Genomic DNA, 22605 nt, shown 5'->3' on the forward strand with positions numbered 1-22605 from the left:
CCCACCATTTCAAAAAATAGCTCTCGAAATATGAATGACTTAAGCATCTTCCCAGAAAAAAGTCAGAGCCTTTATTTCAATCTCGCATCAGACTTAAGCTTTTCATTTATTCTGTGGAGATTCAGAGGTAGAGTAATTGTCAGAACACTACCCCCTACCCCGCCTCCAATGATCTGCACATGTTTTAAAATTTATTTTCTCTCACAAATTTCTGAAGCATTCATAAACATATGGAGAAATCACAATTATTTCAACGTGGTACAGTTGTAACGAGGCCCCTATATATTTTCATAAACTGGAGTATTACAGATTTACTACTATTTGTTAATAACATTATATAAGACTTTAAAAAAAAAAAAAACCCTGCATTTCACCCCAAAAGGGCCTGCCTGCAAACATACACTGCAGTACAATCACTGGAGTCCAGGGTTTTTGTCACACAGGCAGAGCACAGATTTTTTTGATTATGTAGATTTCTTTTCCTGCCGTAGTTTCATATGCAAAGCATGCAGAGCCCCATCCGTGCTATCTCCTAAAGCAGTCATTCTGAAACCCAATCTGGGGACAGTGCAGACTAAATAAAATTTCATTTTGATTTGGCCTCCTGCTGCGAATGGGACTGCTTTGTCTCAGCCGACAGAACGAGCGAGCCAGAAAGGTATGTCCTGTTTTGCATGGCTGATGGTGTGTCTTGCGGCTCCCAGGCAGGCCCTCCTGCAGCCCGCTCCTGCTCAGGCGGGCTCCCAGCTCCTAGACTCTGCTTGTCTTTCTCTTCCCCCTTCCATTGCTTCCGGGACTGCCTGCCTTTACCTGCAAGGCAGAGCCGGGACAAACCCACACCGATGGTTTACTTTGGCAGATGCTTAATAGCTTGCGTGGCTGTGTTCATTTTTTTCTCCCTGTCTTTGTTGTTGGTTTTCTTCTTCCTCTTCTTATTTGGGTTTTGTTTTGTTCTGCTTCCCTGCCCCACATTGGCTGTCCCTGTTTCTCAAGGTGTTGAATGCCAAAATCTGAACTTAAAGAAAAATTGTGTACTGCGGCTAGGATGCTCCTGAGATTTTCCTGGGAGATTTTTGTTATGCTGAATTTGAGTGTAAATTGGAAGCTGCGGTGGACAGCTTTGAAAGACTTTCGTTTGCACAGCCCTTTCGAGCCTCCTTGGCAGAGAAGCAATCGCCCATTTTAAAGAAAGGGGGAAAACAGAAAATAACAACTCTTCCGATAGGACTGAACTGTTTGGCCATCTTGGTATGTTTTTTTGTAAAATGTATTGTGGTGTCTGCCTGAAGAGCTGCAAAAAGTGACTCGTTTTTAAATGGTGACCTTCATCACAAGAGGCTGGATGGTGTCATAGACTGTTGTTCCCCCTTTTGGAGAATGGATAGTGATCAGGGAAGGACCTGCTCTGATGTCCTCAGAAGAGGCTACAGATAACCTTGGCGATGTGCCAGGGAGGCTGTCAGGGAAGTCAGTTTTTAAGCCCAAATTTCTCCTTGGATTTGTCATTGCCCTTGATCAATTCTTATGGCTCCATAAGGGAAAGAAGTTCTTCCCTGGTTAATATGCTGAGATACTATTAATATAAACTAGATAATAGCAAATTGGCAAAGGTGGGTATTAAAGTAAATAAAAAATAAATTAAGAGAAGAGCAGGGAGGGGCTGCTGACTCTGGGTTTGACATAAGTAATTCCAAAGAGGAGACAGAGGAGTAGAAAAAATGCTAATTAGTTTCATAGGGATCTCATCTACCCCCACCACCGGAAGTAGAAACAAAACGTCACAGAACTTTGTAAAGGGTTGGAAATTAACTCTGCAGCTCCATCCTGTTGCACTGTTGCAGTCACCCCAGTGTGCTGCGGTGAGTGCACCTCTAGGGGTCATTCTTGGTGCCCTGTCTCAAATTCAGTGGATGAGGTCTTTGCTATTCCAGTGAATTGTGCCTTTGTAACTAAATCTCCAAGTTCACTATGTTGCATCATTTGGCCAAGAGCCATCAAAAATATTCCTAATGTGTTGAGAGACCCCTGCTTGTCGTGTACAATAGGTTAAAGAACAGAGTAAAAGCTAAAGAAGATATTGAAGAAACTCTACCCTGAAAACAGCACAACACGTCTGATAAAGATGGCACCATCGCTATAAGGAAAAGGAAGACGGTGGTGTCAGATGGGACTGGCAGTGTTTGGTTGGACGGGGGCATAGCTTCTCCATCACCCAACAGCATGTCTTTCTGCTCTAGCCTCAGTGGCAGAGTCAACTCAGTTATTTTATAGCTGCTAGTTGATTATATTAAAAAGCCCAAATTTGTGTTTTGTCTAATTTGTAAATGTTTTCACAGGACCATTTATTGGCATTATAAGGGACTTTTTTGCTGACTAAGTGAACACATCAAAAAGTAAAATCCACTACATTACCTCATTGGCTTTTTTAAAATTATGATTACTTGGCAATTATAAAATACTTTTTTAAAAAATCTGTAATATGAACACTGGTTTTGAAAAACAAGATTTTATTTGTCCATAAATGTATATGGGAATTTATGTGTATGTTAGGTATATATGTACGTATTTGTATACATGGATATGCATGGTTTCCCAGGTGACTCAGTGGTAAAGAATTGGCTTGCCAAGCAGGAGATGAGGGTTCCATCCCTGGGTTGGGAAGATCCCCTGGAGGAGAAAATGGCAATCCATTCCAGTATTCTTGCCTGGAAAATCCCATGAACAGAGGTGCCTGGCAGGCCTACAGTCCATAGGGTTACAAAGAGTTGGACACGACTTAGCCACTAAACCACCACCACCATATATGCAGAGAGAGAGAGAGAATGAACCAATTATGCTGTTAAAAAGAGCCACAAAGTTTATCTTCAGGGAAAAAACAACAAATATATCTAGCAGAGAAGATTCTATACTATCATTTGATATATCATACACATGTGATTATCACCAAAGTTTAACATTAAAGCAAGGGATATTTTTATTAGTTCATGTCTTCATCTCAAAGTCTGTCTGCAGGAATCAGATTATTATAGGAAGACTTAACCTCTTTTGTGGTTTAGGGAAATGACCTCAAAGAAGAATGGATGCTGCCTTAGCATCAACCGCTTCATTCCAATCTTCTGGCGTCTGCCATGCCTGTTGGCCTTCATGTTTCAATTCTTATGCTCCACTAACATTACAGTTCAGTGTGTCTGCAAGCCTTGGCTGTAATTGGTATAAGCGTAACTGTAATGGTGGCTCTTGGCATGTGAACTCAGTTTGTTGCTGTTCTTGCTCAATCACTAAGTCGTATCCAACTCTGTGACTCCATAGACAGCAGCACACCAGATTCCTCTGTCCCTCACTCTCTCTCCGAGTTTGCTCAGATTCATCTCCATTGAGTTGGTGGTGTTATCTAACTATCTCAACCTCTGCCACCCTCTTCTCCTCCTGCCTCCAATCTTTCCCAGCATCAGGGTCTTTTCCAATGAGTCAGCTCTTAGCATCAGGTGGCCTAATTATGGAGCGTCACCAGGGGCAATATTCAGCTCTGAATATTCAATATTCATCCCTGAATATTCAGGGTTGATTTCCTTTATGATTGACTGGCTTGACCTCCTTGCAGCCCAAGTGACTCTCAAGAGTCTTCTCCAGTATTTTATTTGCCAATGTTTGTGATGGGCATCGTCTGACCTTCCATAATTCATTATCTGGATTTCTTTACAAGTAAGAGAAAGATAGAACACTGACTGGAGTTAAGGCAAATTGTGGCCAAAGACACAGTTTTTTCTTTTGACCCCTCCAAATGGCAACCCACTCCAGTGTTCTTGCCTGGAGAATCCCAGGGACGGGAGCCTGGTGGGCTACAGTCGATGGGGTCAGAGTCAGACACGACTGAAGTGACTTAGCAGCGGCGGCAGCAACTCTTGGGAAACAGTAGATACACAAGAAACCCTCCTTGAGAGAGTAAATGAGTGAATGAGTGACCCTGGTTGAGGGCAGGAGGAGAGGAACAGGAGAGCTCTCCATCCTTGGAGCCCATCTCTTATACATCCAGCGGTCATCACACATGAGGAAGGAAGAAGACTGGAAAGCCGTGGCTTCTCCACCTGGGGCCCACAGTCTTCTTAGGCATGCACATCTATTGAAAATACATGCACATCTTAAAAAAAAATTAAACAGCACGACGTGCTCAGAAAGGTTTAACTAGAAACCTCCTAGGGCTCTAGGATTTTAAGAATATCCAGACAGAAAACAGTCACAAGTGGCAGGCAATGGGAAAGCTTAACGTTCTCTGAAAAGCTTGGTAAGAGAAGTCCAATTTATTTACTCTCTGCAACTATTTCCCGGATACAAAGAAAGCATGCAACATACAGAGGCTGCTGCTGCTACTGCTAAGTCACTTCAGTCGTGTCCGACTCTGTGCGACCCCATAGACGGCAGCTCACCAGGCTCCCCCATCCCTGGGATTCTCCAGGCAAGAACACTGGAGTGGGTTGCCTTTTCCTTCTCCAATGCATGAGAGTGAAAAGTGAAAGTGAAGTCACTCAGTCGTGTCCGACTCTTAGCGACCCCATGGACTGCAGCCCACCAGGCTCCTCCATCCATGGGCTAAAAAAGAACAATACTAAAAAAAAAAAATTATAGGGAAATTTGGTTTTACATTTCAGCAGGTGTGCTAATACACAATAGAAAACCAAAACAATAAAGAGAATGCAAGTTAGAATCCAGACTTTGGTCTCTGGGGAGATACCACTGAAAAAATACCTTGGCACTATTTTTCAGAGAATCACACTGGACTTGGAAATAAACTGCTTATGTTGTTTTAATAAAAATAGCTATATTTAACAGAAAGGCCATTCACTTTACCAGTCTTAATATGCAAAACACTCTCTGCTCTTTTGACGTATGTGATAATAATAAAGAACATTTCTGATCTAGAAACTACAGGACGAATTGTGAGCAATTTGGTTTTCTGTGATAAGTTAGGTAACCTTGGAAAATCCCCACAAAGCAGCAGATCAGGGAGGCGATTCCAGCAAGGTTAGTCCTTAGACAATGTGACATCCAACTGTACTGTTGGAGAGAAGACTTCTACTTGACCTATGACAACAAAGGTTGTATTGTCAGAGAAAGTCTGTAAACTGTGGCTTTCATGCACATGGAAATAATCCTAGACTTCAATATTTTCATCTCACGAAACTTCAGTAGATTTTAGCATCCAGATTAAAGAACTTGAATGTCAAACGTAGAGCAATAGATGTTCTCCATGCAATGGTCATCCTCAGAAGAAATGACACAATGTTTCTTAGAAAGCCCACCTTGCAATGATCACTGACTTGTCAAGTGATTAACCAGAGGGGAGTCCTGACTGAGGTTGGGTCTCCATGGCTGCTCATGATTACTCAATGGGCGGGAGCTGCTGTCACAGCCAAGACTGGGAAGTAACCACTGGCCACTGAGCTGGACTGAGTACAGGGCAGGGGCATGGGTTTCTCCGGATGGAGAAGTAAACCAAGGTCATACCCACAGGAGGAGTCCTATGCACTTCCCTTGTCATTCTGCTCAAGACAAAATAAAACAGCGTGAGTTCCTCAGCTCCAGACTGCTTGCAGGAAAGCAAGTAGCCATGTAAAGACCACAGAGACAATGACCTCATTCAGGAGAGGACCAGAAGACAATGATTCCTGCTCCATTCCCAAGGCCACCAGGATGCATGAACTGTACCCACCGTTCCCCACACGAGCAGAGAAGGCAGAGAAGGGGATAAACACCTAAGAGACTGGGTGTTTTATTCAAATGAAAGAATGAACACCAACTGAGAAAGACAGCTTAGATGATCAGGCCTGACCTGACAGCCCCAAACTTGATTTGACTTTTAATTAATTCCTTTCCTGTAGCCTCATTTGCTACTATTTGAGGGCTCAAAAAGAAGCTGAGATGGGCTGCAACCAAAGTAAACTAAATTAAACTTTCACTTCATATGCAAGTCAAATTGTCACAGAAATTTTGCAACAGCTAGGCTCAAAAGATTCTAGGTTTTCTCATAAAACTTCCCATCGATGACCTAAGGAAATGCTAGAAAGTCTATATGCCAGTCTCAAAATAGAGGGGGGAATAACATTGAACAAGTATTGGTTGCAATATGTCAGATTAATCTTCTTCCATACCTGCTATTGGAAGGACTGATGCTGAAGCTGAAGCTCCAGTACTCTGGGCTCCTGTTGGGAAGAGCCAACTCATTGGAAAAGACGCTGATTCTGGGAAAGATTGAAGGCAAAAGAAAAAGGGAGCAACAGAGGATGAGATGGTTGGATGGCATCAGTAACTCAATGGACATGGATTTGAGTAAACTCCAGGAAACAGTGAAGGACAGGAGAGCCTGATGTGCTGCAGTCCATGGGATTACAAAGAGTTGGACATGATTTAGTGACTGAATAACAACAAATATGTACCATGCTTTAACTCCACAGGGCTAGACCTCACCTCTGCATGGATTTCTCAGAGCAATTTCTCCATCTGTGGGAGGAATCCTTGAGGTAGAAGTGTGAGCCCTTAACTCATCTGCAAATTTCCTGAGTCTTGACCTAGTTCACAGGCCACATTATTCCTCCCAAGAATTTAATGTTTGAAACAGAAATACCCACTTTTCAGGAGATGTTGGAACTTGATGACATCAGTGTGGACATGGCAAAAGACAAAAATGATTTTATACCTCCTCCCAAAGACCTAGGTGCTGTCATCTTTCTGCTCCTTTTGCAGACCGGATTCATCAACTCCTTATGTCCGATGCCATGAAATGCCACAATATTACCTCCATCAGTCCTCCTGTTCTGTCTAAGTTTTCTAGAATTTCTTTCTCTTGTTTCCAACTTAAAGGAATCTCATGTGGTGCCAACAAATATGTGAACAGGAAATTCTTAGAAATCAGTGAAACATCCTAGGCATTCAACCATGTGGCCTCATGGAGGAAGTATAGTAACCGAGAACACAGTCTTGGACTCAGATCCACATAGTGAAACTGAAGTGTGTTGTTGAATCTGATAACACTCACAAATGTTGAAAATGCTCATGATGTCAACCAGAAGTTTTCTAGAAAGGTACATAAATGTCTTCAGGAATGCCAGTACTTCACATCAGGAAGATACCATCTTTGAGGATTAAATGTTCCAGGGTACAGCACGTAGAATAACTTTCCAAAAGTTATGCCATCTTCCTTCTGTTCCATTGGCTTGTTTATTCATGTAAAACATGCACCAGGCATCGTGAATGTAAGCAGAAAACTATCTTAAAATTCAAGAGGAAAGTCAAAAGAACTGAGAAGTATCATAGCATTCAAGGACAGAGGCAGAACCAAGCTGCTACTATAGGGATGGAGATACAATAGGGATCTAATTATTTCTCTAAACAGAGACCAGGGGGCTGGAGTTTTCAAACAGTGCAGGAAAATAAATGGAAATCTCAATCTTTAAAAACAGGCATTATTTTGAAGGTTTGCTACTAAAACACCATCTTAGACTTCACCAGTAAATCAAACTAGTGAAGTGGCCTAGATATAAAAAAGAACAGCTGTGTTACGAATAAGACATAAATTAAGGTTTGGTTTTCACCTGTAGAATTTCTCCCTTACAATATTTGATATAAGCATTCAGTAACTCAGATTATAGTATTAATGTCAATGGTTTTATTAAAGTAATGACTATTGATGGATAATTCCCTGGTGGCTCAGACAGTAAAGAATCTGGCTGCAATGCGGGGGACCTCAGTTCGATCCCTGGGTCAGGAAGATCCCCTGAAGAAGGAAATTGCTACCCACTCCAGTACTCTTGCCTGGAGAGTTCCCTGAATAGAAGAGCCTGGTGAGCTATCGTCCGTGGAGTCATAAAGAATCTGACACAACTGAGTGACTAACAATGTGTTATCAATTGATGTTTTTGTCACCCAGGAAAACACTCTTTCAGTTCATAATATGCAAGGATACTATTATAAAAGAACTACTATAGAAATAGATAACCTTGGGGAAAATTCTCACCCGATCATTTTAGTGGTGTTCTGTGTCTGTGTAAAGGGCAAAAGAAGGTGAATTTAGCTATACCATTATCACCCACCCACATTAAGAATGCATGTATTCCCCTCTAGTCCATTACAGACTGCTGTGCTTTTCACTTATAGACTGTTTTTTATTTTCTTTGCTTATTAAAAAAATACTTGAATCTTTTACCATTAAAGAATGCTTTTAAGGAGAACAGTGTATATGGAAACTGACATGCTTCTCAAAAGAGAAGTGACTATCTGTGGTCTAGCTAAATGGTAACCAAGAGTGTTTTTTATTTTTTTACCAGCAATCTATGAGTATTTGAAGAGCATAGACATTAATGAGGGTGAAGGGCTCCGTGGAACAAGGGGATAGGGTTTGGAGTAATGGGATGAAATTAAGAAAAGGGGAAATTAGGTTGATTACCAATTACCAATTGAAAATCTTGTTAATGTTGAGGTCTATTAGACTGTAGGGTAATCTTCCAAGGGAAGTGGTGGGACTCCCATTGCTTCGATGTTTAAAATTAGAGTGGACAGAACACTATCAGGAACACCCCGTCGTGAATGATCCACCCTGTTGTGTGGAATGAGCCAGTTCACCTTGGTTGCCTTTATAGGCTCAAGCTTCCACATGACATAGGGAGAGACAGGGAAATCATTTTTAAATATTTCATCTGCTTTTCATCTAGAACAGTCTTTCTGACCCTTTGATAGAAACCCCCCAAAAGGCAGGGGGTGTTTTTTTGGCCACAAAGACCTTCCCAAGGTGTCCTTTCTACCTAGGAGGCTGACATCTTTCTGAGATCCAGAAAACCAGCATCTTATGTCTCACGGTACTTTGCTTTTCAGGAAAGTAAAAATTGGGGTGACCAGGTAAACGATACTTTAATAATATGGCTATCACAAAAATGTTCCCTCATTCTTGAAAGATAAAGAGAGGGGCTGAATGAAAGGGAAAGCTAGAGATGGAGAAAGAACAGAGCTGATTAGCAACCAGTGAGCATTGCACTGTGTTCCAGTGTCATATAAAATCAGGTAGCACCAATCACATGAAAAAAAAATGGATATTTCCTTCTATTCCCTGGGAGTCCATCATGGTACGAAGTCCATTTCAGAAAAAAAAAAAAAAAAGAAGAAGTCTTTATCTTAATGAGAACATTTCTGGAAATTAATATGTTAGAAAAGAGAGTTACAGCTTCTAATTTCAATGAAGTAGTACTTTATACTTTTTGGAGGTTCTGTCAATCATTATAAAAAAAGAAAGAATACCATACCCACATGGCATCTTTCTTTTCGCACAATATCTCTTTATTCTGGTTTAAATAAGCATGCCCAGCCTCATAACTCCTCAAAAGAAAACAGGCGTGAGATCATAAGCCTGTCTGTATAAATTGCTGAGCTGAGTGGACAGTGGGAGTCAGAGTGTCCATCAGAACAATGACAATCAGACATGCAGATCCTAATATCCCCTCATTACTGGAGGTGGACCAGAGGAGGCTAAAGGTTGTAGGATGGTGAAGGCAGAGGGAGCGTGTGCCCTGAAAGTCTGCATTAGGCAAAACCAGTGTGTCAAACCAAGCAGAAGGTCAGCGGATCCCACGCTTCCTCTTTTGGATATTTTGCTTGTTAGCCTGTTTTTGGCTGCGCGGAGTCTTTGCGGCTGCACAGGCTTTGCTCTCGTTGCGTGAGTGGGGGCTGCTCTCCAGCGCTGGTGCTCAGGCTTCTCATTGCAGCGGCTTCTCCTGCGGGGCATGGGCCCTAGGCGCTGGGCTTCGGAACTGGTGGCTCGTGGGCTCAGTAGTTGCGGCTCTTGGGCTGTAGCAGCACATGGACTTTGTTGCTCCGGGGCATCTTCTCAGACCGGAGATGGAACCGGTGCTCCCTGTGTTGGCAGCTGGATTCTTTACCACTGAGCCACCCAGGAGTCCATCACTCTTCTTCCATCCTCACGCTTTAACTTCCTAGTGACTGATAGTTAAAAAGTCATCCTTGGTCTTCAGTAAAGAAAATTTGGGATGGTAGAAGATGCACATAATGCAGGATTTCAATTTGTCTTCCAAAAACGACGCCTGGAAAAAGTGAGAGAGTTCAGAGAAAAAGATTTAAATGCTACCTTTCATATTACATGCCCTGTCTTAGTTTCCCATCCCTTCCGTCCGGTAAATTCCTTCCCTGTTTATGAGTTTAACGTTTTAACTGATTGCAAAATCACTGTAGTTGAAGATGTTCAATAGAAATCTCTCACTCCTACCAGTTGGTTTTACACATGAAATGAACATTTTCCAGAAAAAAAAAAAAAAAAAAGATCTTTTTTTTGGTCTCCTATGGGGAACAGCTTCTTCGGAAACTTGTGATTGTACAAGATGAAAAATATGTTTCTGAATTCAGACACTTCCATGCAATTCATTGCTGTGATTGTTCTTGAAATCACATCCACGCAATGCTTATTTAACAGGAATGGCGTTCGGAGAGAATCTAGGTCCAGTGCTGTGAGCGCAAGTGTTGGGTGCTTGGCAGATGTGTGCTGAGCCCTAGGCTGAGGCCAAGGTCAGAGAGCTGGGCTGATGACAGTGGCTCCCTCTGGAAAGCCAAGCTGGCAGTACCATCTTTACACCATAAGCCAAAGAAAGGTGATACCAACTGAAGAGGGGAGGTACAGAAACACCATGTCCATTCTCTTCTCTCACTTTGTGGCTAAGCTGACAAGAGAGGTTGATACGTATAAGGAAACAAGGAAAGTGCATTCATGAAAGCAATCGTTTCCAGTCTAGAGTCTAGCCAGGAAAAGAACAAGGGTGCTCGTGTTCTGTTGTTCAGTTGCTAAGTCGTGTCTGACCCTTTGCAACCCCATGGACTGCAGCACACCAGGCTTCCCTGTCCTTCACCATTTCCCAGAGTTTGCTCAGACTCATGCCCATTGGGTCAGTGATGCCATCCAACCACCTCATTCCCTCTTGCCCCCTTATCCTCCTGTTCTCACTCTTTCCCAGCATCAGGGTCTTCTCCAATGAGTTAGCTGTTCACATCAGGTGGCCAAAGTATTGGAGCTTTATCATCAGTCCTTTCAAGGAGTATTCAGGGTTGATTTTCTTCAGAATCAACTGGCTTGATCTCCTTCCAATCCAAGGGACTCTAAAGAGTCTTCTCCAGCACCACAGTTCAAAAGCGCCAAGTCTTCGGTGCTCAGCCTTATTTATGGTCCAACTCTCACATCCATACATGACTACTGGAAAAACCATAGCTCTGACCATATGAAGCTTTGTCAACAAAGTGATGTCTCTGTTTTTTAATATGCTATATATAGTTGTCATAGACTTTTTTCCAAGGAGCAAGCATCTTAGAAATCCCCAAATCACCAGCTATTGTTGTGCAGTCATGCCCAACTCTTTACAACCCCATAGACTGCAGCATTGCAGGCCTCCCTGTCCCTCACTCTCTCCCAGAGTTTACCAGTTAGGGTACCTTAAAGTCAAAATATGGTGTTATTCATCAGAAATAAATACCAAAATTTTTCCTTATAGAAAACTCTTACTGAGAAATGTACAAAGCCGTTTACATTTACTATCAAAATTGAGTGTATATATTATTTAAATATCCACATACTCACTTCTTATGTTCAATTAGGAGATACTTTTTTTCTGTAGACCCCAACATCGCAATTTATTTTTAAAATGATACTGCTTTACATGTAAATAAAATTTCAGGACACTTTCAATCATATTATTTCATTTTATCTTTTAAGAAATGTTCAATTTTTATTGTCAATAATAATTTAATTATAGCTTTATTTTATTTAACCAACTGGCAGAAGAAATGTAGACTTGAAGTTATGCATCAACAAAATTCATACCCAACAACAAATGTAGTTATAATAATAGACTCTAGCAAATTACCGAATTACAATCACATAATACATTTTCCAGGCAGCTTCTCTGGTGGCTCAACAGTTAAGCACCTGCGTGCCAGTGCAGGAGATGTGGGTCTGATCCCTGAGTCAGGAAGATTCCCTGGAGAAGGAAATGGCAACCCACTCCAGTATTCTTGCCTGGAGCATTCCACAGAGAGAGGAGCCTGGCAGGCTCCAGTCCATAGGGTCACAAAAGAATCAGACACAACTGAGTGACTAAACAAAAACAATCAACTGGTCATTTGTGGGACCAGGTAAAATGAACCTGTGGGGGACCTTGTTAAAAATAGTGAAGAGAGACTTGCCTGGTGGTCCAGTAGTTAAGACTTCACCTTCCAACATAGGGGATGCGGGTTCAACCCCTGATCCAGAAGCTAAGGTTCCACATGCCTCACAGTCAAAAAACCAAAAGATAAAACAAGTAACATTGCTGTTGTTGGTCAATTTCTCAGTCATGTCTGACTCTTTGCGACCCCAAGGACTGCAGCATGCCCAGGCTTCCCTGTCTATCACCAACTCTCGGAGCTTACTCGAACTCACATCCATCGAGTCGGTGATGCTATCAAACCATCTCGTCCTCTGTTGTCCCCTTCTTCTCCTGCCTTCAGTCTTTCCCAGCATCAGAGTCTTTTCTAATGAGTCAGTTCTTCTCATCAGGTGGCCAAAGTATTGCAGCTTCAGTTTCAGCATCAGTCCTTCTAATGAATATTCAGGACTGATTTCCTTTAGGATTGATTGGTTTGATCTCCTTGTCCAAGGGACTCCCAAGAGTCTGCCCAAAACCACGGTTCAAAAGCATCAGTTCTTCGGCACTCGGTCTTCTTTCTGGTCCAACTCTTACATCCATATCTGAGTACTGGAAAAACCATAGCTTTGACTAGACAGATCTTTGTTGGCAAAGTAATGTCTCTGGTTTTTAAAAAACTGGCTTAAAATTTTGAGAGGATGATGGCAGAATGTTAAACCCTACACACATGAAGGGGGCCTCTGTCACCACTGACTTTTCTGTATGTCATTTGATTCTGCTTCCAAAGGCCCAGATTTCAGTTCAAGGTAAAAGGAAACTGTATAACAATTAGTTGTTGCTCAGTTGCTCAGTGCATCCAACTCTTTGCAACCCCATGGACTGAAGCACACTAAGCTTCCCTGTCCTTCACCATCTCCTGGAGTTCCCTCAAACTCATGTTCATTGAATTGATGATGTAACAATTAGGGCTGTTTACAAATAGAGCAGCCAGCTCTGTTACACAGCCTTTACCCTTCCACGGAAAGTTTACACAGAACCTGGAAGATGATCTGTCAGAGATGCTGAAGGAGAGATTAATTCCCATTTTAGGACAGAGCAAAACATGGCTTTAGAGGTCCTGTTTCATGCTACAATTCTATGAGTCTGCCTATTTTCATCATCTTCAAATTTTTTAAAGGAATCACTTTATATGATTCATTAATACGACCTAGGAGGCACACCAACATTCTCGACATTGTCACTTTAAAGGGATCATCTCCCTGCCATAAAATCTTGGCACTGCCATTGTTGACATAAAGGTGGCCAAAGATACATGGGCTTCATGAGCATTTATATGACTCCACTCAGCATGGAAGAAGCTTGTTAACAAACATGCAAGATAGTCAAGGGGGTTTGGGTATTTCACTACATGAAAATCCACGTGTTATGCAAAGCTTACAGTCCCCTAACCCACAACTATCACAACAAACCCTTTGTGGTCACTGTAAGTCTTCATATAATTGTGGCATCATTATACAGAGAGGCTAAGGTAAGAAGCTACTGAGGATAAATTTGAAATGTTGAAGCCATAATATTGAAATGCACATTTAGAAGATGCTACAGAGATAAAAAGTAGCCAAGAATCCCATGCCTCCCTGAGTTGATCAACAAAGAAACCAGTCCACAGGTACAGTCAGAGCAGAAAACCTATTGGGATTCTCAACTCACACTGCATTCAAGGACCAAAACAAGGGAACCATGGAACTACCTGGGTCTTACTGTTTTGCCTGAGTAACGTAATCATTAATGATATTAATATAGTGTATTTTTATTGAGTCCCTTCAGGCTGTTCAACTACTTTGAATCTACTTAATGTTGGTTAAATGGCGTCTGGCTGGTAATCAGATGGACGGACTCTTGTTTTCTTCCAGAGCTCACATTCAGGAGCATTCACCATGGCCATTATGCTAATAAAATAAGGATGGGGCTGGTTCTAGCATCCTGGATTTTTGTTGAGCACAGCAGCGTGGTGCATCAAAGGCGAGTCGAGAGATGTGACGTAAATGGAAATCGCGGAATATCATAGTGCCGCACAACAGGTGCACAAAATAGATGTTCAAAATGGTTTCTATTATTTGGCTTTTTTGGAATCAAATCAGAATCAAGAACAATAGTGGCCATTTCAGATAAATTACTTCAGCACATTCTTGCAGATTGAGCAGCTGTAAAGGAGGGGAGGAGGGAAGCTGGGGGTGCTTGCCGTTTGGAAGGTGGATGCAAATGCATATCTAGGGTGTATATAGTAGATGCAGGATATTATATTTGTTTTTGCCTTTCGTGTGTGATGATAAAAGTAGTTTCCTTTCCAGGGTTGCATGTTTCATTAGTACCGGCATTTTAATAATGAAGTAACACAACTCTAGAGCCAATAGCTAAGATAAAAGTTTGCAGACAATCCATTATTTTTCTCAGACAGCCCGTTTGAAGAGCCCATGGAGATGCAGGTTAATGATTTAATTTCTAACGCAGGTTGTTTCATAAAATCTTGGGTGTTTATGTAGTTTTGTTCTAGCGGGTAGTGTCTTTTGTCAGGTGTGGTGTTATTAATGACAGGAGATGGGGTGAAGGGCCGGTGGTCCCCTCTGAACATCATTATCCACTTCAGCCCACTCTCTGGCTATTTCTGCAGTATTACAGTTACTATCTGTAATTTTTAATGTTGGGAAGGGAGAGGTTTGTTGTCTTTCTAATCCTCTCTGTTAGCATATTCTATTTTATTAGACATAATTCAGAGGAAGAGAGAAAGAAGGCGGCAGACACTGGTTAAGGGGGATATATAATTGGGTGTAGTGGGATTAAACTGTTATTAGTGTACACTCTTAATGGATGCCCCATAAAGAAGCCATGGCAAAGGCATTAATGAGCGATAAAGGAAGAGAAGGCAAGTTGAACAGTGTTTCCAATACTGAGATGCTACTTAACGAACAAATTGTTTAGTAACCACTCGAAAAGCGCACCAGACTCCTGATATATTTAAGCAGGAAAATTTTCCTCCAGAATTGTCTGTTGTTTTTAAATCTGTAACTTCCCATTGGCAGGATCTTTCTCACACCCTGATCCTAATATTTAGTTTTGCTCCAACATTAAGCCTTAAATATAAAAAAAAATAAAAATAAAAATCCTGAAAATTTTAAATAAAATGGAGAAATACATAAATGTATCTAAAAATATGGCTCTTCTTTGATTAAAAAAAAAAAATGAGCAAAATATGTGAGCACTAATGCCCCCAGGTGATGGGAGTGGGAAATGGGGACGGGATTTTTTAGATACAAATATTCAACTGTTGAACAAGGTTAAAAGTGAAAATTGCAATGTATTTCTCTGTTAAACTTTTTTTTTTTTTTAAGTCAGGGCCAGCATCCTTTTGCTGTGGTCCTTGACATTGCAGGTAAAAATCAAAGAGAAAGCACAAGTGTAGATGGTTTCACAGATGATTTAGGTAACATACTGTAATCTATGGGTGAATTACTCTTTGGGTTGTGTATCTGATGAATCGCTTTCCACTTAAACTGCGTAAATGTAGACAGTAACTTTTTCTGCTTTATATTCTTTTCATTCTTTCCCTCTCTCACAAGAAAGTAGGATTTTTTTCCCTCTCTTAAAGTAAACATATTATAGATTTAATGACCACAGCAGAGAAGCCAGAATACGCTATTAAGAGCATGATTTTTGTGTGATATTTTTCAAACCTCAGAGATTTTTGATAAAACTTTTATTTAAGAATTACTACTACACTTAGATTGCACACTCATAACCGTGAATATTGGTAAATTGTATTCCCCACAAAAAATCATCACCCCACTTGTTGAGGACTTTTTTGGAGGCTTGTTTATTTTAAACTTTTAGAAGAATTAATCCTTGAGGTCCTGTTCAGTTATGACATTTTGAATAATATTCTTTTCCATGTGAATGTATTTTTTAAAACAATCTAAATTCCGTGGCTGCCTATGTTTTCTAGAAATCCTCTCTACCTCTCTTCTGTGGAAGACTGTCTAGCATTTGTGACTTGGAATGTGTTTGTAAAATATGAAGGAACCACCGATGGTGTCTAAGGAAAAGTCAGCCACCTCCCGAAATGGAATGTTTATGTGAGCAATTTCACAAGATAAGGTTGCCAGTCAAGGTGGCCCACCTCAAAGATCTAGGACTTAACCTTACAAAGATGCACAGTTTCTTTCTTTCTTTTTTTTTTTTCCCTTGATGTATCTTTTCGCTTTTATAAAAATGGGTTTTGATTCTCATACATAAACGACTCAGGCAGAGAAATGAAAAGTTCTTTGCATGAAAAATAGGATCTTAGGTATATGAAAACTTGGTGTTGGAAGTAGTTTCGCTTTTTTCCATTCGTTTTTATTGCTTTCCAAAGTGAAAACTCCATAGAGTCAGAAGCCAAAGGGCCTTTTGAAAAATGCCACTTTCAGATTTCAGCCAACAGCCTCAGCTGACTCGACAAGAGAGGTTCTAACAAGACAGTTGCTCGCTGCCGGCTACAGTTCCCGCTTTTGTCTCCTCTGGAAACTAACACGGGGCAAATTGAAAGAGTGATTATTTTAAGGCTCCACTGTCTTTCCTGATCCAGTGTCTACAGCATTTTCATAGAAAATGGGAGCAGGAAAAGCAGGGGGAGATGTCAGACCTTGTCAGTTTCAGCTGTGGTTGTTGGCAGAGAGCTGAAAGTTCTAGCTTTTCAAACAAGCTGCAGAAATCTCTGCTCCTTTTGCTTTTAAAACAAAAATGTTAGTTGAACACCAGCTTTACCTTTACCTGCCCCTTCTGTGCTTTCCCTTTGCATTGTGATTTTCAGGGAGAAAAAAAAAAAGGCACAATAGTTCGTTTGGGCAGATCTGAGGGAAACTTGCGCTGCCAAAACTTTGTTCCAATAAATAAGCCATGAATAATGGATGCTCTCAAACCATGGGACACTGTATCTGTGAATGTAAGTAACTGGTTTATCCAATCGGCGATTTATTCAGACCCTTTGGTTTGCTCTGCTGTTCCCTCCCCAGTGAACCTTTATTCACTTCGTAAATCTCACCTTCTATGGAGTAAGACAAAAAAGGCAGGAGGTACGATAAACAGTTGCTCAAAAAAGCATATATTATTACAGATCAAATGAGGAATTAGTCTGTCTCTGCAATCTAAACCTATCCTGTCCTGTTAGCTACTTCTGTCCTATAAAATGCTATTAATACTTATTAATTAGCCATTTTTTTAGTATGCTTTAATGATTTTAAAAATCATTACATTTAAATTTTACAAATTCAACGTATTTAACCAGTTTTTGATCTCCCAATTCTTTTTTTTTAAATCACATAGTTTAATCACATTCTATTTTAAGACCTCAGAATATAGGAATAAATAAAGGAGTGTTTTTTAGTGCTTCAGACAATCATGACAGGCAGGTTCTTATGACGATGCTGTGAGATTGCATCTGTTATTATTGGGTACTTACTGTGTACCAGGCACTTCACACGCATTGTCCCAATTAATTCTTCAAGAAATACTTTGAGGCAGCTGCTATTATCCTTATTTCACAGATGAGAAAGCTAAAGGCGAGCTTAAATAACTTCCCAACAGGACACAGGAAGAGCTGGGAGGTGTGCAAACCCAGGCCTCTCTGACTCAGAACACATATTCTTAACAAATGACGCTGCGTCATAGTTTGTACCTCCGCTTGCTCACACGGGAGAGGGGAGGTGGGCAGTGCTATATGATGATGGTCTATGCATTGCTTGCTGGTGTAGACAGATAGGAGGTCCCAGACTGTTAGGCTGACACGTTGGAGGGCACACTGTGGCTACCCAGAATGAAGCTGTGGGATAATTAGGAAGAAGGGAAGCTGTTCACAGGCAGAGCTATACATAGAGGCTTAGATTGTCCTCCCAGTTGGAAGCTCCCAGTGAGTCCAGCCAGCTTCAGTGTCAGTAGGCACCTAGGCTCCTGCCCAGAGCACGTAGAGGAAGAGGTTCCAGTCCCCACCGCCCTTTCCCGAAGCTGCCTGAGCACAGAGACTCATCTCAAAGCTGAGATGATAGAGAAATGCAGGAGGCATGTGCCCTCAGAAATACATGCTCCCAGCCCCTGGCATCCGGGCATTTTGGACACAAAGGAGAGAGGCGGTGTTCACACCAGCCAGAGGGCTGATCCAGACATTTCCTCTCTTTTCCAAGGACACCACTCACCTGCCTCCACACACACACACCTTGAAACAAACCATGTTTACCTATAATTTCAAAGTTAGGAGCAGACCCTGTACTTCGGCTCCAGTTCAAAACTGACTTTCTTTGATGAGAGGAAGGAAAAGATATTCATTCTACAGATCAGAGTTACTGCTATAAGGATTCAAACATCTGTGAGATTTAACAATTGAAGTACATGTCGTATTTAGAGTACATAGTAATAAAAGACTTCAAATTATTTCCCAGGTGTAAAGTGATGGAGAGGCCCTCAGGTGTCACTAAGACCCTCGTGGTCCAGCGGTTTGGGAGCCAGCGAGATGCAGCTGCCCCCAGGCGGGAGGGGGCAGAGCTCGGGAGTCAGGCCAGCTCCCCGGAATCTGGCTGTTACGTGTACTGTTAATTGTGCACCAGCGGTTTTATCTACATTAGTTCATTTATAAAGTTGGAAAGGAAAGGTCTCAAAAGTATGCTCTCTGCTTGTTATTGAAGCAAGAGGGCTTTTTCCAACTTAATTACTGAGGTAAATTGCCAACTTTCTTTTCTTCAGTAACAAGAATCTTCTTTTTAAGGCCTGACTTCTCATGGATTCCTATTAGATAACAGCATTTTTGAGAGAATTTGTGTATATTTTTCAGTAGAATCATTTTCGACTGCTAGAGGAAAACCCCAGAAGTACTTTGAGTTATCCTACAAATTAAAAATATGTAGCATTTTCAAAGGGCAAATATCCAAAATCTTCTAATTTAAAAAATCCTAATTATTCTACAAATTTGTGCCAAATATATTTGGCATATATTTGGTGGTATATACTACACACACACACACACACACACACACACACATAAACACATACACAAACATATACAATATACATACACCAATGTATATACATATGCATATACATATATATATAATATGCGTGCACATATACATATATACCTACACACATACATATCTACAACATACATGTGTATGTACATGTGCATACTCTTATGAATACATATGGACATGCACACACAGCTTATACATACACACAATACACGCATAGATATACATGATATGTGCACATGTATACATATATACAATATACATACATACACAGCATGCATACATAGTCACCTATACCATACACATTCCTACACACATATACACAATATACATGCACATACACGTATACACAAACATACATATATACTTATATACACATTCATATACACAATCTGCACACTGTATACATATGCACGTACCTACACATATACATACACATATATACCCACATACATATACACGCACAGACACCTATACATATATATACAGGCACATATTCGTTTATATACATACATATACGCCATATACATATACATACACATATATACAATATGTATGTGCTTATACCTACATGTTTGTGTTCAGTCATGTCTGAATCTTTGCGATCCTATGGACCATAGCCCTCCAGACTCCTCTGTTCTTGGGATTCTCCAGGCAAGAATACTGGAGTGGGGTGCCATGCCCTTCTCCAGGAAATCTCCTGACCCAAGGATCAAACCTGCGTCTCTTATGTCTCCTGCATTGGTAGGCAGGTTCTTTACCACTGGTGCCACCTGGGAAGCCCCACCACTATTCTAATTCAAGCTTATTCCATCCCAGTGAGGTGATATAGTCAATATGGCATTGAATTGCAAGTCAACCGGACCCTAAAACCCTTATTCTTTCCACTAAATCACATTACTGTCTTTTCCTAATTTTCTTCTTATATCTACTTATTTTAAGGCTTATATTTCCTTACTTGAACTTATTCTTTATATATTATGGATGCTTATTCTTTAATGATTATGTAGCCATTTGTTTAAATTTTTTTACTTTTTTTTAATGTAGAAAATCCTTGTAGTGTGTTCTTTTTCACTATCATCTGAGAAATGCTTCAACTGTGTATCAAACGTATATTCTCCTATTTTCTTCTGAAATGTTTTGTTTTTCATATTGAAAACACTTTCCCATCTGGAATATATTTTTGCAAAAAGAGTGTGAGGTAGAGATCTAATTTTATCTTTTCAGTCTCTTCTTCCAGTTTTTTTTACGTTTCTTTTTATGTATGTAGTAGTATTAACATCTGGCCACACTGGATGTTAGCTGCAGCACGAGAGATCTAGTTCCCTGACCAGGGATCGAATCCAGGCCCCCTGCATTCGGTGTGCAGGGCCTTAGCCACTAGACCGCCAGGGAAGTCTCTCCTTCTGTTTCTTTCTTTACCTTCTATTGACAAACCCATTATGCCCTTCTATATTTGCAGTCCCAACTCAATATAGGGGCTCCTTCATGCATACACACGCGTGTGTAGATGGCTGTTCATGAGCTCCTGATTCTGTTCCGAGGGTCAATTTGTTTACCCTTCCACAAGCATCATAATCATTTAGCCGCTATGGCTTTACCATAAGCCTGAGTACCTGTTTTCCTCCTTTCTATTAATGTTCTTTTATGAACGTATTTCTTTGGTCTACACGATTTTTAATTTCCTCTTGTACTTTTCTGCTTGAGGGTTAATTTTTTTTTAATGTTTGTTTTAGAGATTTATTTTGTGTTGGCAAAACTCAGAGTATGCATTCTGAGTATATATCTAAACAAGGATATATTGTCATTACTGTTTTTATTGAAGTATAGTTGATTTACAATGCTGCATAAGCTTCACGTGTTCAGCAAAGTGATTCTGTTATATATACCTATATATCTAATTTTTTTCAGATTCTTTTCCCTTATAAGTAATTATAAAATATTGGGCAGAGTTCCCTGTAGTACACAGTAAGCCTTGGTGCTTGTCTATTTTATATACAGTAAAGTGTATATGTTAATCCCTATCTCCTAATTTATCCTTCCCCCCTACATCCCCTTTGGTAACCATAAATTAGGTTTCTGTGTCTGAGGGTTCGTTTCTGCTTTGTATATAAATTCATTGTATCATTTTTTCAGATTTCACCTATAAACAGTATCACACTGTGTTTGTCTCTGTCGGATTTACTTCATTTAGTAAGTTAGTCTCTAGGTGCGTCCATGTTGCCGCAAATGGCATTATTTCATTCTTTTCTGTGGCTTCATAATATTCCCTTGTATACATTTTTAATTCCTTGAGTAACCCTTTTTCAATGATGCCTGTGAATGGTAGACTCTGAATCTCTGTCTGCAAATGTTTGAATTTCAGTTCTAGTTCCAGTGGTTATTTATCTGTACTCAGCAGCTTCTGCCGACAGTTTGGTTTCATTCTTCCAGTCCACCTCAGATACCATCCCTCTTTCTGCTACCTGAGGAGTTTCCATGTCAACACCTAAAGAATCTTCATTAAATTACATCTCACTTTCTGATGTTCATACACAGAGGACATTCGTGGTGTCTAATCTACCACACTACTGGAACCAGAACTCTTAGGATCCCCTTATCAGATCTTAGCCCGGTGCCATGCTGCAAAGGTGCACAGTGAAAACAATGGTGAGATTTTCACAGACTAAAGCAGTCTTCTTAATCTTATCTTTGTATACTCTAAATGAACATAGAACATCTATTTCTATACTCGATGGTACATTTCAGATATGTGTTTTTATTTCCATGTGGGTAATATTCCAGTTAGGGAACAATATCTGAATAGTTAGTCAATAGCATCTGTTAGCTAGCCACAAGATTTAAAGTTTAGAAAGTAGAACACTTCAGGACATGAATCCCACCACCTTTGTTCTGGACCCTCTGTGCATATCTTCTTTGTAGCTCTCTGGGCTTTGGTGTTATCCTTCTTTCTTGTCCCTTATTCCAAGTGGACCACTTTATCTTCAGAAATAGCAACATGTTCTACCCCACTTTGTGTCTTTACAACCCAAAACAGTGATTGGTATATAAGAAGGATATTTTAAATGCTTGCTGAATAAAGGAATTATATAGAGGCAGGTAGAAGCAACAGGGATAAATCAACACAAATCAAGCAAGATTTAAAAAGTAGTGCCCTGGGACTTCCCTGATGGTCCAGTGGCTAAGACTCCATGCTCCCAGTACAGGGGGCATGGGTTTGATTCCTGGCCAGGGAACTAGATCCCACATGCTGGAACTATGGGTTCACATGGCACAACGAAAGATCCCACATGCCACAACTAAGACTCAGCGCAGCCAAATACATAATTTTTTAAAGCAGTGCACTTATATTTATATATAAAAAGTTACTTCAGGGGGGGAATTTGGAGGGG

The 22605-nt window shown here is 40.6% G+C and overlaps 1 long non-coding RNA gene across 1 annotated transcript in view; it reads left to right on the forward strand.

Moving 5' to 3' along the window:
- The window catches only part of LOC106502584, a 71295-nt gene continuing 49112 nt past the window's right edge, over positions 423-22605 (forward strand). Inside the window, exon 1 of the long non-coding RNA XR_001296231.2 lies at positions 423-658. This is a non-coding gene — a long non-coding RNA (uncharacterized LOC106502584). The remainder of the gene's footprint in view (positions 659-22605) is intronic.

The sequence above is a fragment of the Capra hircus genome, chromosome 11, assembly GCF_001704415.2.
Source record: "Capra hircus breed San Clemente chromosome 11, ASM170441v1, whole genome shotgun sequence".
Taxonomy (NCBI): Eukaryota; Metazoa; Chordata; class Mammalia; order Artiodactyla; family Bovidae; genus Capra; species Capra hircus.